Source organism: Elephantulus edwardii, unplaced genomic scaffold, assembly GCF_000299155.1.
Source record: "Elephantulus edwardii isolate Elephantulus edwardi_28Jun2011 unplaced genomic scaffold, EleEdw1.0 scaffold00039, whole genome shotgun sequence".
NCBI classification, from domain to species: domain Eukaryota; kingdom Metazoa; phylum Chordata; class Mammalia; order Macroscelidea; family Macroscelididae; genus Elephantulus; species Elephantulus edwardii.
This window is the reverse complement of record NW_006399789.1, coordinates 12,308,330-12,319,192: the sequence shown is the minus strand read 5'-3', so window position 1 is coordinate 12,319,192 and position 10,863 is coordinate 12,308,330. Positions and strand designations below refer to the sequence as shown.

The following is a 10,863-nucleotide window of genomic DNA, read 5'->3' as shown; positions in this document are numbered from 1 at the left end:
GTCAATTCTGAGAAAGGAAGGGTTGGGGTTAATTAGATAGAATTGATAATAAGGAACATACAGTTCCTTTCAGTGTCAATTTGATGGAGTAATAGAACGTGAGCGCCCACCATTTATATATAAATGACTTGTTTAACTTTGAACTCTTCATTTGTTATCCTCAATGATTCTGATTCAAGTTTGTAGTGGGACTTAAAAATTTATATTTTTATCCAATGTCTCAAATTGCTCTTAGTGATGATTATGAAGAATAGAAAGAATGACCAATGCTAAATTTAGTCTCCTTTTCCAATAAAGGGGGTTGGTGTTTTAATGTCAGTGATAAATCAATGAATGAATTAAAAGCTGAATTCAAGCTGAATGAATTATAGGTCTTCGAGTTGACTTCCATGCTAGCTAGCACCACTTGTGTACGAAAAGAATATATTTAAAGGAGAGTCAGGGTGAATTGGTGAGGACAGGGACAGGGACAGAGGAGAAGTAGTTTGGATAGCCTTGGAATCAGGGAAACCCTTAAAAAGTTTCTGAGCAGGCATGGCAACATCTAATTTGTGTTGTAGAAAGTTGACTTGGCCTATGCTTGGAAGCAGTTAGAAGCCAGAATTGAAAAGAAAAGGTCATTTTCTTCAAACCACACGGCAGGTGAGACCACTACAACTTTAAATGGTGTGAACTGGCTCTATCTATTAAGCTAAATACCAGATACTGGAAACATTCATAAATTCTGTGAGGCACTTGACCACTAGTGCCCACTCTAGTAAAAAAGTAAAGTTCTCAAAAAAAAAAAAAAAAAAAAAAAAGTAAAGTTCTCATACCTGTGACCCTCTACACCAGCATTCAAAACACAGAGCCAATGCAAGGCAAGAAAACTTTTCCTTCTTTCCTTCCTTCCTTCCTTCCTTCCTTCCTTCCTTCCTTCCTTCCTTTCCTTCTTTTTTCTTTTTAAAATGTATTTGACATTCCAGCTTCAACCTAGAAAATGATAAAAATCAATAAATAATTTATGTAAGCAATGCACCATTAGCATAGTTTCTGTTTGTATGTTTTAAAGGCTAAAAAAAAATAAAGTCAAGCAATACATTGAAAGACTAGCTAAAACAAATTGTTTATATGTAGAACTCAAATTAGAGTGGAGACTCGGTCCTCAGAACTGGCAGCTTTCAGGGGTCAGGTGTGAGGAAAGCCCAGGAGTGCTATACTTAGCCTGAAGGAAGTAGGCCACAGAAAGAGGCCAGGAAAACAGACTTTCCCCTTATACTGAAAATGCTTTCTGCCTTTGTCACGCATCTAAACTGACGTTTCTCTGTTATCATCTTTCTAAGGAGTCCACTTGCTAGGCAAAAAACTAGGTAGATGGTGAAGCTACAGACACAGGAGTTAGTTCTTTCCTTTGGACTGGGACCAAGGAATGAGGGAACTTGATTCCATGCCCAGAAAGAAGTCAACTTGAAGAGCCAAAAGATATCAGGGGGATCAAGAATATTAAATGGGAAATTGATTATATTTTATCTTCTTAAAAGTCAAGGACAAGATTTAAAAGTCCTCTGACCTACCACTCCAATATTTAGCCCTAGCTTAAGCCTTCATACACAGATGTATCGGCTTCCAGCTAAACACTTATGGGAAACTATAGCACTTGTTCTAAGATGAAGTGAGGAGAGGATTTTATAATAAAACAAGTAACCACTATTTGAAATATGCTCCTTTGACAGTGCTCCAACGTCTCTTCAGATTCTGAACTGCCTTGGGAAGACCTGCTGCTCTGCTTCTGTTTTCCCTGAAGCAACTCAGGATCCCCTTTGTTCTCCTCTGAATCAAACAGAACAATTCTGTCCACTTCCAGCTTACACTTGCCATCTAGTATGGTTCTTTCTAAATAAACACACACATACATACACAAAATTTGTGGTTCGTGTGAAAGTTTAAAAAGCATATTGTGTGGGTTTTTTCAATCAATCATTCATGTTTTATTTCATAACATTGATAATAATATAGTCTGATCATTTATTCATGATCCATTATCCTTCCCTCATCTATTCTAATTGTGTTCATTGTCCAGCCATTAAATTTCTGTTCCCCATCTACACTCTAGTAGTTGTTATAAATTGATTCTCTCCATATGTAAGCCTTTCTCGTAGCAATAGTCTATATACAGTATTTATTTTTTCATGACTGACTCATTTCAATCAGAATAACATCTCACCTGTGTTGTGTATAGTATTCCAGTGTGTGAGTGTACCACAGTTTCTCTGTCCATCCATTCACTGAGGGGCAACTAGGTTGTTCTGTCTTTCTACTATTGTGATGCTGCAATAACATGCCCCACAATTAATAGTAGAGAAAATAGGTTAAAATGAGTTATTGCTACTTCCACATTTCTTTAGTATTCTTCTCTACCTCCAGCCCAGTAATTTTGTAAAATCTCTCTCCTAAACTTATGCCTCCTCTTCCCTATAAATATTTTTAAACTACTGCTAAAGAGGATTTTTTTCATTATACCTGCATAATTATGTGAATTTTACCTGTTTCCATTCCCTTTGTTTTTGCTGTCAGTAACCATTCATTTGTCAGTTTCTCATACTACGGTAGGTAGTATGTTGCTGTGATACTCAAAGGTATACCATCGGCATTTCAGATACCAACATTGTTATGCGTAGTTGACAAGTTTCAATGGAGCTTCCAGAATGAGACAGAGTACAAAGTTGGAAGTCTACTGTTAACAAAAAAAAATGAGTAGTGAAATCTTTATGAATAGCAGTAGAGCATTGCTTGAAATAGTGCCAGAAGATGAGCCTCTCAGGTTGGAAGGTACTCAAAAAGACTGGAAAAGAGATGTCTCTTCAAAGTAGAATTGAACTGAATGATGTATTTTGAGTAAAGCTTTTGGAACCTTCCTTTGCTAATATGAAATAGATCAAAATAAGAAGAAACAGCTGAAGTAATTAATCAATAATTAGAATGTTGTTGTTGATGATGATGATGATGATGATGATTGCTGTCAAGTCCAGCATGACTCATAATGTCTGTATGAACAAAAGACCTGATGCCTTTCTATAACTATCGTCATTTCTCAAAGTTCATAGAGTTTCTATAGGCATGTGATTTAGGAAGTGGATGCCACTTCTGTTTCCAAACCTGTCTTAAACTGGGAGCTCCACCAAACACTGGCCACCATGGGAAACCACTATGAAATTTGACACCCCAATGGCACAAGGTTCAGCATCACAGCAAACCCAAGTTACCTCAGTACAGCAAATTTACAGAAGAGTAATGTACAGCTTAGAAGAATGATACTCCAAGCTATGTCAGAAAATCAAAAGGGCCAAACTCACTCAGCATTTTTTAAGATGAAGAAACTGAAGAATACATTCAAACCTCTAGTTGCAATAATTAAGGATGCTTTGGGCAGAAAATTAAATAATCCAGGAAGCTTTAAAAAAGGATGGAAAGAGTATACAAAGTCATCATATCAAAAGGAATTGGTGGACACAGAAGAATTTCGTGAAACAATGTATGAGTAAGAACCTGTGGTGATGAAGGAGGAAGTTCAAGCTGCTCTGAAAGAATTGGCAAAAAACAAGACCCCAGGAATTAATGGCATACTGACCGACAGATTTCAACAAACAGATGCTGCCCTGGATGTGCTCACCAAGTTGTGCCAAAAAAATCTGCAGGACAACCAGCTGGTCTACTGACTGGAAGAGATCAATATTTGTTTCCATTTCAAAGAATGGCTATCTGACAGAGTGGGAAAATTATCGAACAGAATCACCGATATCACATGCAAGCAAGATTCTGCTGAAGATAATTAAAAAATGACTGGAACATCATATCAACAGAGAACTGCCTGAGGTGCAGGCTGGATTTAGAAGAGACCATGGCACTAGGGATATTATAGCTAATGTCAGATATATTTTGGCTGAGAGCAGAGAGTATCAGAGGAATATCTATCTGTGTTTCACTAACTATGCATCTGTATGGATCACAACAAGCTGTGGCTCACTCTGAGAAGAATGGGAATCCCAGAACACTTGATTGTGCTTATGAGATAACTGTACTTGGACCAGAAGGCAGTCATCAGAACAGAGCAAGGAAAACTGCATGGTTCAAAATTGGGAAGGGTGTGCATCAAGGATGTGTCCTATCTCCATATCTATTCAATCTATATTCAGAACATATTATCCTGGAGTCTGGGGTCTATGAGGAGAACTGTGGCATCAGGATTAGAGGTAGACTAATCAGCAATCTGTGTTATGTAGATGACACAACCCTTCTTGTTGAAACTGAGGATATGAAGCGCTTTCTACAGAGGGTCAAGGCCTGCAGCCTTCAATATGGATTGAAGCTCAACATCAAGAAAACAAATATTCTCACCACTGGACCAATTGGCAGCATCATGATGGATGGTGAAGAGACTGAGATTGTTGACGGTTTCAGTTTATTTGGCTCTACCATCAACACTCTTGATACTAGCAATCAGGAAATTAAAAGACAAATTGCATTGGGAAAGTCTCTGTCAGAGACCTCTCAAGGTACTGAGGAGCAATGTTGTCAGTCTGGAGGCTAAGGTGTGCCTGATACAGGCCATGGTCTTTGCATTAGAGATCTGGACAATGACTAGGGAGGATAGAAGGAGAGTTGATGTCTTTGATCTTTGGTACTGGAGAAGAGTACTGAATATACTATGGACTTCTAGGAGAACAAACAAGTTCATCCTGAATAGGATGAAGCCAGGCTGCTCCTTGGAGGCAAGAATTATAAAGCTCTGTCTGACATATTTTGTATATGTTGCAAGGTGGGATCAGTCCTTGAAGAGGAATGTCATGCTTGGGAGCGTGGAGGGACAGTGCAGGAGAGGAAGACCCTCAATGAGAGGGATTGATTCCATCTTTGGGGTAATCGGGATAGACATGTCGGAGACTATAAGACTGGCAAGGGACAGAGCAGGGTTTAGGGTTGTTGTATCTAGGGTCGCTATGAATTACAAGTGACTCGACAGCACATAACAACAACAACAACAGTCTCACTTAGCAATGGTTAAGTGCTGTCAAGTTGAATATGACTCATAGTGACCTCATTAACAAAAGACCTGAACTCTGTCCTAAAATAACATCATTTCTCTACTTTCATAGTTTCCAGAGGCATGTGGTTTAGGAAGTGGATGCCACTTTAGCTTCCAAACCTGAATCAATCTGGAAGCTTCTCCAAACACTATCTATGATGGGTAACCATTATGATATGTGACGTAACTATAGCATAGTGTTCAGCATCACAGCAACTCCAAGTTATTTAAGAAACAGCAAATTGACAGGCAACTGCTGTACCACTAAAATAATGTTCATCCTAATAACACAACAACGTGACCCTCATCAAGATGTGAGGAACCATCTTCCAGAATGGAACCACTCCACTGGAGTCTCCAAGCCAGCCAATGCACAAAATCTAGAAAAATTGAAAGTGAGCAAAAGTATAATGGAATGCATACATATCAATATTCTAGGCATTGATGGCAAATATGGAATGCATTTCATTGTCAAGCAACACGACGGTAGGTAGAGAAAAGATTGAAACTGTCAACGACTTCATCTTACTGGGATCCAGAATCAATACACTTGGTATCAGAAATCAGGAGGTCAGGAGATGTACTGCATTGGAAAAGTCTGCAGTCAAGGATATCTCCAAATTATTGATATTAGTTGGAGGACTAAGGTACATTTGATTCATGTCATGGTCTTTTCAATTACTTGCTCTGATTCTGAGAGCTAGACAGAAGGATTACAGAAGAAGTATTGGTGCCTGTTAGTTATGGTGTTTGAGAAGAGTACTGAATATCCCATGGACTACCAAAAGAACAAACAGATGTGTCTTGGAAAAGGTACAGTTGAGTGATTCCTAAATGCAGATGATAAAGCTTTGTCTATTATACTTTGGACATGTTTCTAGGAGAGGCTATTCCTTGCAGAGGGACATTATGCTTGGAAAAGTAGAGGGAAGGTAAAAGAGAGGAAGAACTTCAACCAGATGTATTGACACAGTGACTGCAGCAATAGGTTTGAGTGTATCAGAGATTGTGATGATGGTGCAGTGTAGGACAAGGTTCAGATCTATTGTTCATAGAATTACTATGAGTGGTACTAGATTCTACAGCACTTAACAACAACAACAACAACATACATATGGACCTCACTGGTGGAAAGTAAAGGAACTTAATTGACTATACTCTGGAAAGAGGGCACAGAGGAGTTCAAAACCATCTATCAGAACAAGGCTAGAGATCAACAACAGAATATTTTCTATTTATCCTATACAAGTTTATATTGAAACTGAAGAAAATAAAAATAAGTCTGCTGGAGTCAAAATATGACCCAGACTGTATCTTACCAGAATATAGAAACCGTATTATAGAGATTTGACATATTGAATATTAATGACTGAAGACAGTTGGAGGGTAGCATAAAGGGCATCATACTTTATGAAACAAAAATGTCATTAGAAAAAACATCTTCTACAAGGATCTCATAATGAAAGTTTACAGAATACTGTAGGGCCTCCATAAAAAAAAAAAAAAAAAGACAGCTAACCCACTCATAAAATGGGCAAAAACATGGAAAGAATTTTCATAAAGAAAGACTTTCTAATGGCCAACACACACATGTAGAAATGCTCAAAAATCACTGGCAATAAGAGTGATACAAACCAAAATAACAATGAGATATATTCTTACCCCAGTAGCAGTAGCAGCAGTAGAAGTAGCAGTAGCAGTAGCAGTAGCAGTAGTAGAGTGTAACAGGACAGCATGTGGAGAGATTGGCACTTTCATGTACAGCTGGTGGGATTGCAAAGTGGTACAGCCACTCTGGAAGGCAGTTTGGCATTTCCTCAAAGGACTGAGCATAGGAATCCTATGTAGTCCAGCTATTCCTCTGCCAGAAATACACCCCAAGAAAATAAAAACTGAGAATGAATGGAGATAAGTATAATTACATTCATAATGGTGTTATTTACAATAGTAAAAAAATGGAAACAGTTTAAATGCATGATAACAAATGGATTGATAAATTGCTGTACATTTGCGCAGGGGAATCCTATGCATCATAAGGAACAATGTTATCATAAAATACTATATAACTTGGGGAGGGGAAGAAAAAAGTCACTTAAAGACAGAAAAAAATTAAAATGGATGTCAGCAGAGACTCAAACTTTCTTTCAAAATAGAGTAACAAAGGATGAATGGAGGATGTGATGAATAAAAAAAGTCTAAGCAGAATATCGCAAAGGGCAATTTGATAAGATAAAATATGGATCATAACATATTGTGCCTGATATTGAGAAGAATGGAATCCCAGAGCACTTAATTGTGCATGTGGAACCTATACCTGGACCAGGAGGTTTTTGTGTGAACAGAGCAGGGAAACACTCAATGATCTAAAATTGAGAAGGGAGTGTGTGAGGGTTGTATTCTCTTTTCATACCTATTTAATCTATATGCTGAGCCAATTATTTGAGAAGCTGGACTTTATGAAGAGGAGTGTGACATCAGGTTTGAAGGGAGACTCAGTCTGAGGACTGAGGCGGTCAGATTCAGACCATAGTCTTTCTAATTACTTACTATGCATCTGAGAGCTACACAGTGAATAAGGATGATGGGAGAAGAATTGACTCCTTTGAGCTATGGTGTTGGAGAAGAGCACTGAACATTCCATGGACAGCCAGGAAAATAAATTAATATGTCTTGGAGAGGGTGCAGCCAGAGTGCTCTTTGAAGGCAAGAATGATGAGACTTCACCTCACATACTTTGGACATGTTACTAGAAGGGACTATTTGTTGGATAAGCTTATGATGCTTGGAATTGTTAACACAGATGAACTTGGAAGAGATTGTCTGATTAATGCAGCTGATACATCAATATCTTCCAAAATCATTGCAATAAATGGTGATTTCTTTGCTAACAGGGTGGTGGATGCTCTATTTGATGTTAAATGCTTAAACGAGAGAGGCCAGCCTTTTGATGGTGTCAGTTCTGTTAATGCTCTGAAGACCCAGAGGGAAGTTAGACGGAAAATCTGCTGGTCACAGGCTAAGCAGTCAACTGTGTGGTAGAATCTCAAGTCATCCCCAAGAGAATAGTTAATGTGAAAATTGCTTGCTTTGACTTCAGCCTGCAGAAAACAAAAATTAAATTTGGTATACAAGTGGTTATTACAGACCCAGAAACACTGGACCAAATGAGACAGAGAGAATCTGATATTACTAAGGAGAGAATTCAGAAGATCCTGGCAACTGGGACAAATGTGGTTCTTTTTTTTTTAGGTACTTACAGACTTTAAACTTTATTAAAAGGACAAAAGACAAAATTGTTATAAAACCTGAGCATAAATGTATCCAGGTTTATAATAACCCTTATTCATTTCTTTATTGAAGAAATTAACTGAAGGTAACTCGTGGTTGCTGTGAACAAATGTGGTTCTTAACCACTGGTGGTATTGATGACATGTGTCTAAAGGATTTTGTGGAGGCTGGAGCAATGACAATTAGAAGAGTTTAAAAGGGACCTTAAATACGTTGCTAAAGCTTCTGGAGTGATGTCCTGTCAAGCCTGGCCTACATGAAGGTGAAGACACTTTTGAGGTCTTACTGTTAGGACAATCTGAGTAGGTAATAAAATAGAGAATTTGGGATGAACTGATCATATTGAAAAATGCTAAGATCCATACACCTGTATCTATCCTCCTGCGTAGGTCAAATGATTTCATGTGTGATGAGATGCCGTGTTCTTTGCGTGATGCTTTTTTGTGTAGTGAAGAGAGTTTTGGGGTACAAACTGGAGAATTCTGCCATTAGCATGGGGTTTAAGAAAGCTTACAATGGTAGAGTTTGCAGGATCTTGTCTTGTTATTCCAAACACTTTCAAGTAACACTGCCCAAGACTTCATAGATTTGGAGGCAAAGTTACAAGCTCTTCACAATGAAGCACAAGTTAAACTAGAATTAAAAAATCGAAAACAAGTTAGTCTTGCTTTGGTCAGTGGCAACCTCGTGACAATAAACAAGCAGGAGTGTTTGAACCAGAACATCATCCAAGTGAAGAGACTGAAGTTTTTCACAGAAGCTGCAATTACCATCCATTAGACTGGTATTGTTATCAAATTATACCAAGAAAGTAAAGATGATAGATACGGGAGTTATCAAGATAATGTTTACTTAGGAGCACCTGAACACTGATGTGCTTTTTTCTTTATAATAATGTGAAATGCAGTGGTCTATACTGTGAGGATTACACATTAAAGTTGTCACACTTTCAGGGGAAAAAAAGAAGTTGTAATACTTCAGGGGAAGATACATATGAAGAAATGAAGTCCTGGCTCTATATTCGTATATCTCACATTTTAAACATTGATGTTTCAATTAAATGGTTCACAGAAAGTCTTTAGGCAACTATTCCCCTTGGTCCTAACATTGTCATGTGAATGTATTACCTTTAAAATTTGTTGAAAAGATGATAAATTAGGAGAATTTTTCTCAGAGGCTGAGACACTCACGTTTCTCTTTCTAGTCAGGATTCTGACTACATCCCAATCATAGAAGGGAAAGATCTTTCAGCCCATACCAGGTCTTTGTACTAGTTTGTTGAATTATAGAACACGGAAGAGTCTGACCTTTACCTAGAGTTCAAGTAGTTAAATTAATCCAACCGTGGAATCCAAAATAGAAGTTAGTAGTTAACTAAGTAGCCCAGGCAAGTACATTATTTGCTGGGAGCTGTGCAAAATTATAAGGTAAGATCACTTGCTCTAAAAGCAAAGGGAAAAAAAATCCCATAATACTGTTTTTTTCCCTGTCATCTATAATTTCTCCTGCAATATCAAGGTGTTTCATATTTTCTATTTAATCTAAGTAAAGAAAAATTAAAACTTTATTAATTTGAATTTTAGCACTTTATATAATGGAATGCTGGTTTTAAGCATGAAGATAGGAACATTTACTGTACACTTGTGGTTGTTGTAGTGTACGATGGAGTCAGAACTGATCAATAATTGACCTCTAGCAGGTATTCACAGGCAGTAAATTGCATGTGAGCAGGTTGGGAATGTTTCCACCACAGAGAAACTGATAGATTTGAATGGTGTACCTTTGACACTGGCAGTTCAATTCCTTATCCCTAAGCCATCAGAGCCGAAGTCATCAAAATCGTACAATTTTTATTGCACAGCTCATGGATATATGTGAATTTAATTATTACCTATGCAATGGAAACACTGTATCAAACTGATTCTTTTTCAATACCACAGACACAGTCTGTGGGCAGTGACTCCCTGGGAGAAAGGTGGGCAGTCTCCTCCTAACTTATTTACAGTGTCAGGAACCCACTGGAAGTTTGCTATGAGTTGGTTTCACCTCAATAGCAATGTGTTTGCATTTTGCTATTAACCAATATGCACATGTTCTACAAATACTCACTACTTCTGACTTACTGATATGTTAAGATGGGATTAACTGGAAAAGGGCCTATGGATTACCTTTTAGTTGCCATTCTTTTTAAGTTATCTCCCCCTCTCCCCTCAGACTGGCTAACACAGAAAAGTAAAACAAATGAAAAAAAATTTCTTGGTCGTTTGTGTTCCTTAGAAAGTAATTGCCTGGGGTCTTTTTTAAGATTGGTCTTTGTTTTGGTTTGGTTTTTTGTTTTGTTGGGCTTGTTTTTATTTTTGGGTTTTTTTTTTCCTTTGGAAAACTATTCTAGTTTTAGGGGAAATAATGGCCTTATGAGGTTGGCACTGCCCCTACTAACTGAGTTACATATGCTCATTCTAATTGCCCTCTTGTCACAACCAACTCACGCTGAGCATCCAGCTGGTTTCAGA

At 37.8% G+C, this 10,863-nt stretch overlaps 1 pseudogene; it reads left to right on the top strand.

Moving 5' to 3' along the window:
* The first annotated feature begins 7,840 nt into the window (after positions 1-7,840).
* LOC102867525 lies at positions 7,841-9,223 on the top strand (annotated as a pseudogene).
* The last annotated feature ends 1,640 nt before the right edge of the window (positions 9,224-10,863 follow it).